Source organism: Equus caballus, chromosome 6 (assembly GCF_041296265.1).
Source record: "Equus caballus isolate H_3958 breed thoroughbred chromosome 6, TB-T2T, whole genome shotgun sequence".
NCBI classification, from domain to species: domain Eukaryota; kingdom Metazoa; phylum Chordata; class Mammalia; order Perissodactyla; family Equidae; genus Equus; species Equus caballus.
Window position 1 is genome coordinate 23,327,944 of NC_091689.1, and position 5,976 is coordinate 23,333,919.

General features: G+C 49.1%; 1 long non-coding RNA gene across 1 annotated transcript; it reads left to right on the top strand.

Moving 5' to 3' along the window:
* Positions 1–266: 266 nt before the first annotated feature.
* On the top strand, positions 267–5,752 carry LOC138924596 (uncharacterized). Its single transcript, XR_011439573.1, has 3 exons — positions 267–343; positions 1,237–1,333; positions 5,036–5,752. It is a non-coding gene; the product is annotated as an uncharacterized lncRNA (long non-coding RNA).
* Positions 5,753–5,976: the final 224 nt, after the last annotated feature.

Here is a 5,976-nt window from a genome sequence, read left to right on the forward strand (position 1 = left end):
TTGAAATTAATATTTTATGTACACATACACACACACACATACAACACACGAAAAGACAATAAGAGGAAAAAATTTTGGGAAATTTGCTGTTCATGTGACTTTCTGCAAGGACACAGAACACACTTGTTTCCAAAGTTCCAAAGGTCTGGGTTCCCTCCCCAGTGCATCTGGTCTCTGAACAGTCCAGTCACCCTCGGCCCCACCCCGTGTCCTAAGGCAGCCAGCCAGCTGGGCCCTGAATAGCACAGAGCTCTGGTGGTGAGGGAGAGTAACTTGTCTTGGCAGGATGGGGAGAGAGAATGACGCACATCACAGCGAGTGGAAATCTGAGAAACGACGGAAGGTAACGTGGTACAAAAAAGGGAAAATGTGGAAGTGTGTAGCAATAGAATAATTTTTGCATAAACTCGAACTCCTCCCTACCGGTGGAATTTTGGGGTCAGGAGAAAATCCTAAGATCACATTCTGAAGGCTGCTCTGCCTGACTCCCAGATTTTGCCCCGCTTTCAGTATTCTGGGGGGGAAAACAGTTTATCCATCTAGGAAACCACGGATGGCAGGGCGTTCTGTGCCTTCGTTACTGTTCTCAGTTCCCTTTGAAATGGAGCTTTCTTTGCTGGGAGTTCAGGAGGCTGCTCCTGCCATTCTGGACTAGACCTTGGGATAACGCAGGATTAGGTTATCCGAATCAAGCTGGAAATATTGGAAAAGGAGAAAAAGGAAAGGATATCCAGGAAAGTCTCGAATTTCTTTTATGTATATTATTGTTTTCGTAAATCGAGAGTTAATAAAAAGTTTAAGTTCCAGGAAGGAGGGAAGCTTTGAGTGGTCCTAGAATTCTTATGTGCTGAGCGCCACCTTGTGGTTCATCTTTTGCATTTTCCCAAGAACGCAAAGTATCTGCACCTGGGCTTGGGAACAAGCAGCCCGGCTGCCCACACCTAGACAGGTACCCCAACCTTCCCACCTGAGGGCTCAGACCCACCTTGGACTCGCTCCAGTAGGCTCGTCTCACTTCCTGGAATTAAGACTGAATGTCAGTTTGCTGGCCCAGGCCCAGGGCCGAGGTGTCCCATCACTCACTCTTTTCTCAGGTTGCCCCACACCTGAGATCATTGCCCTACACAGTGCCCTCCCACCGTACCCCACCGCAGGCCCATTTTGACTCAAAACCATCACTCACCAGGAATCTCCCGCATCCTCCGTCCTGGTTAGCAACCGTCCCTCCTCTTTCAGACCCATCCTGCAGGCTGGGGTGGCCAAGGTGAACCAGCAAAGGTGACTTGCCACATGGGTCCAAGAGGCTGGCATGGCTCCACGTTGGACACCAAAGGTAGGCTGTGAAGCTTTGAGATAAGACCTGTAGCAGACAGGTAGAGTGGTGCCACAGCAGAATAAAGCAGAGTCAGAGGACAGGAAGGGAGAAGAGCGGGAGGAAGGGAGTAAGCGGCTGTCGTCATCCGGGAACAGAAGGCACTTGCTCACCTGATTTAATTCAGCCCCACAACAACTCTTTGGGGTAGCTATTGTTTCCCTCATTTTACAGATGAAGAAATCGAGGCTCAGGGAGGTTAAAACTTTGCTTAGCTTGAATTTCCCCAGACATTATCAGCCTGCTAAATGAGTTCACTCTGTCACAGATGCTCAAATTCTATGGCTTGTATTTGGGACCCCCTGGGCATCTCACACGGGCTCTCCTCATTGACACTCTGTTCACAGAGCTGTGGAGGGCAAGCATCCTCTTTCACCATTGCTGCAGGTACACTCTGGGAGAATGTTCCGGACAAACTCCGGAGGGCCCGAGTGTGCGGGGTTCCCTCATTTCTCTCTATGCTCCTTCTCGAAATGGGCAAGATGTCTGTCCCCTACGGGTGCCATGCAGGATCTCACTTGATAACTGCTGTGTCACTCTCTGCCCAGAGCCCTCCTGCCACAGGGCTCAGACCAGGAGCCAATCAGGTCACAGACTCTGCTTTCCTCTCTGCCCCTGTATTAGTTTTCTGTTGTCACAAACTTAGTGGTTTCAGAGAACGCAAATGTGCCATCCTATGTCCTGTAGGTCTCAGCAGACTGCAGGCTAACTGTCGGCAGATGCGCTGCCTTCTGGAGGGTCCAGGAGGGAGTTCATTTCCTGCTGGTTCAGGTTGTTAGCAGAATGCATTTCCTTGCGCTTGTAGGACTGACACCCCGTTTTCGTGCTGGCTGTCATCTGTGGGCAGTTCCCAGTTTCTAGAGAACGAGAGGGATAAACAACATGTCCATCAGGAGGGCTGTGAACTCTGAGATTCAGCCCGGGGTGCATGTGGGCACCTAGTTTTCCAGGTCTTGGTCCTCAGAATTATCATTCAAATCCAACTCTCTCAAATGCAGAGAGCCGGTCCTCCCAGGTTACTGTTTTACAGAAAGCAGATACTCTTTCCTTCTCAGTTGGTCACTGTGTCTCTCCTGCCTTTGTCCCAAAGCCCTGTCAGAGTCCTGTACATCTCCAGGCAGTGCCCTCCAGTGTGAACATCAGATTCTGTGGGACAGAGGGAGGTAGAGGGGGTGCCCCTCGCCCGGAGCAGTCACCTCCGCTAGGACCCACGGAATGTTCAGGGTCGAGAGCCGATGGGCAGGAGGGCTGGGACTGATAATAGCAGTCGAGGAGAGGGGCTGGAAGGCTTGCAAAGTGGGGAGGGCAGTGTCTGTCATGCAGAGGTGGAAAGTAAAGCTGACAGGGGATCGTTAGCTGGGGAGATAAAGGTGGGAAAGAAGGAGGGGGAGGGAGAGGGTGGCTCTAGGGGGCTCTCTGGGACAAGAGCTGCTGTGCACAGCGGTCCTTAATTGTGCAGAGGGAGAGAACGGTCAGGCTTCATCAAGGAACAGGGCTGGGAAGTGGTGGACTGCCTTTGAGGTCCTGCCACATCTTCCAGGAACTGTGTCTGCCCACCTCTCAGACTCTCAGGTGACCCTGACCTTACACAGGAAGCCCACATTCCTGGGACGGCATATGTGTTAGCCATCTAGACCTGTGGACAGGCAAAGGCAGACTACCACACTCAGGCAGAAAAGGAGGCACCCAGAAATGGTTGGGGAGAAGACAGTAGAATCAGGGCGACGCTGCCAATCTTTGCAGAAACAGTAATACAACCAAACAGAGGGTATTACTGTTATGGGATTGGTGCTAGGGTGAAGACTGGGGCAAAAGAGGGAGCTTAACAGTCCTAATTATGACTTCAAAAAGGCTTTGCAAGAAGTAAGAGATATGCCAGAAAAGGAGGTGTGGGCAATGACCACGTAGATGATGAACTCTGAGAGGAGAACCATGTTAGACCACTGAGGGTGTTGGTCAGGGCTGAGCTCCCTTCATGGACACTGCTGGCTCCTGTCAAGATGGCTCACATCAGGGAGGAGGGCTGCTCAGTGTATATAAGGCCTCATTTTGGATCAAGAAGTTTGAATGGCATCCAACAGAAGTTCTTCCATCACTAGAGAGCTAATAACCCCAAATCTGTGGACCAACATTACTTGTCTTCACTGACGTATTGCTTATGGACAGTAGCCAGGTGACCTGCTGGCTGAGCTTTCTTAGTAAGCTAGTTTTAAAGGGCTCCCCAGGACTATAGACTTGCTGGAATGAATTATCAGGGTGCCATTTGGGACCCCTCTGAAATGCCATGCACAGGAGGCAGGGCACAGTCTGACCCCAGCTGAGCAGCCCACAGAGGTCAGTTGCTTTGGCTTCTGTTTAGGTGGGGAGCAGCTCACCCCTTCCACGGAGACTTCTAGAAGTTGAGCAGGACCACTGGGGCAAGATGGGCAAAGCTGGCATCTCGTCCTCCCCACTCACACCCGGATAAGCCCCATTGGCCCTGGGCTATATGTAGAAATAAGAGCAGAGATTAATATTTCATTTCATTACCCAACATCCTCTGAGTTGATTTAATGGAAAAATCCTGATGTTAAGCTTCCAGAAATGGTTTTAGGCACTGAACTTGAGCTGGATATCCTATCTACCTCCTGTGTTCTGTTCACAGACAGGGAGCCATTTGTGTCTCATCCCCACCCCATTTATCTTTCCCTGTCGTCTTACCTCCACGTGGGAGCAGCCACTGGTGATCCTACCCACTTAAAACAATGTGATCACAGGCTTGGGGCTCCAGGCGCTGGACCACAAAAGAGAGACAGATGTGATAAATAACATTTAAAGCACTGCAAAGTTTGATTTTCATGTCTAATAGCTGCCTCTGGAGACTCTGCAAAACGTCTTTTATTCCTCTGTTCATAAATTCTTATGATAACAGCTTTATTTGGGAATAATCCAGATTCCCATTATTCATTGAATCGCACTTTCTCAGTGTGTAAGTTTCTGCCTTGTTGTAAGTTACAAAACTTTGGAAGCTACATTAAGTCTTTCTGGCCGCCAAAATGATGGGGAGGTATTGCTAATTCTTACATGTTTCAGAATTATATCTTAAAAGCATTCACATGGTTTAAAAGGGTTTCCAAATTAAAACCAGGGTGAAAATTGGCTCCTGAGAGAATCAGATGTATACCATTATGGGATACTTAAATACATTACCATCTAGCCTACTGCCATTGCCTCTTGGCTCCTATATATGGAATGGGCATCCTTCTTGAAGCCACATCGTAGTGTGGTTAAGCCCACAAGCTCTGGGGTAGGACTTCCAGGGTTCCAGCCTTCGCTCCATCTCTCATTAGCTGTGTGGCCTCAGTTGAGTTGCATAACCTCTTTGAGCTTTGGTTTCCTTACTTATAAGTTGGAGAAAATAACACCCACTTCATGGGACACGTAAGGATTCAATGATATGGTGCCAGCAAGGAACTGAGAATGGTGCTTAGCACACAGTAACAATGGGAGTTAATATTTAGTGAGAACTTGCCTGTGCCAGGCATAGTTCTAAGCACTTTAAATGTATTAACTCAATGAGCCTGCTCAACAGCCCTACGTGGTTGGGCCCAGTAAGTGTTGGTCATTACCTGTTGATTTGGAAACCTAGCATCCACTCACCCTACTTCTGGTGACTCCATCTAGACTTCGGTTGAGAAACCATCCCACCCTGCCTCTGCACCCAAGGGCTCTGGGCGGGGTCAGCCATGTGACCTGGGTCTAAGCCAATCAGAGCATCTCACAGCATCACCACAGTGACTGAGCGCTGGACCCCGTGGGACTCTCTCCTGCTGCTCGTGAACCTGAGAGAACATGAGGCTGGAGCTGTTGCAGATCCTGAGGGGAGGGACTGCCTGCGAGGGTGCCAACTTAGGGGACACTGAGTCAACAACTGGACAAGGAGCAACCAGCTTCTGTTGGCATCACGTGACCCCATGCGGAAAGCCTGCCTGAAACTGGCCCCGTCTCTAGACTTCTCCATGCCTTGTGCCCATCAGATGCTCTTGGGTTGACACAGCGTAGTTGAGATTTCTGGCATACGTGACACAGAGTCCCAACTGGTCCAGAAATGTAACAAGTCTGCTTATAAAATATATCTGGGCAACTGAACCCCTTTCCTTCTCTTCCCAAGTCCCTATCTTGGCCCACACCATGGGAACTTCCTGGGAAAGCTTGGAGGAGCATGCTTGAGCCCAAACGTCCATCCCTCACTCTCTCCTCTCCACAAGAGGAAAGACCCACACTAGTGGGGCGGGCAGAGTTGATGGTTCAAGGCAGGGCTGATGCCTCCCGGCCAGTCACGGCTCCTTCCAACTCTACCCACAGAAAGCAGATTAGAGGTTACCAGGGGCTGGGGCAGAGGGAGGGGGGAGTTATTGCTTAATGGACACAGTATCTATTTGCAGTGATGAAAAAGTTGTGAAAATAGATAGTGATGATGGTTATACAACATTGTGAATGTACTCAATGTCACTGAATTGTATGGTTTAAAATGGCAAGTTATATATATGTATACATTTATATATACATACTTATATATATAACATATCCATTAAAAATTTACCATAATAAAAGAAATATTTTAA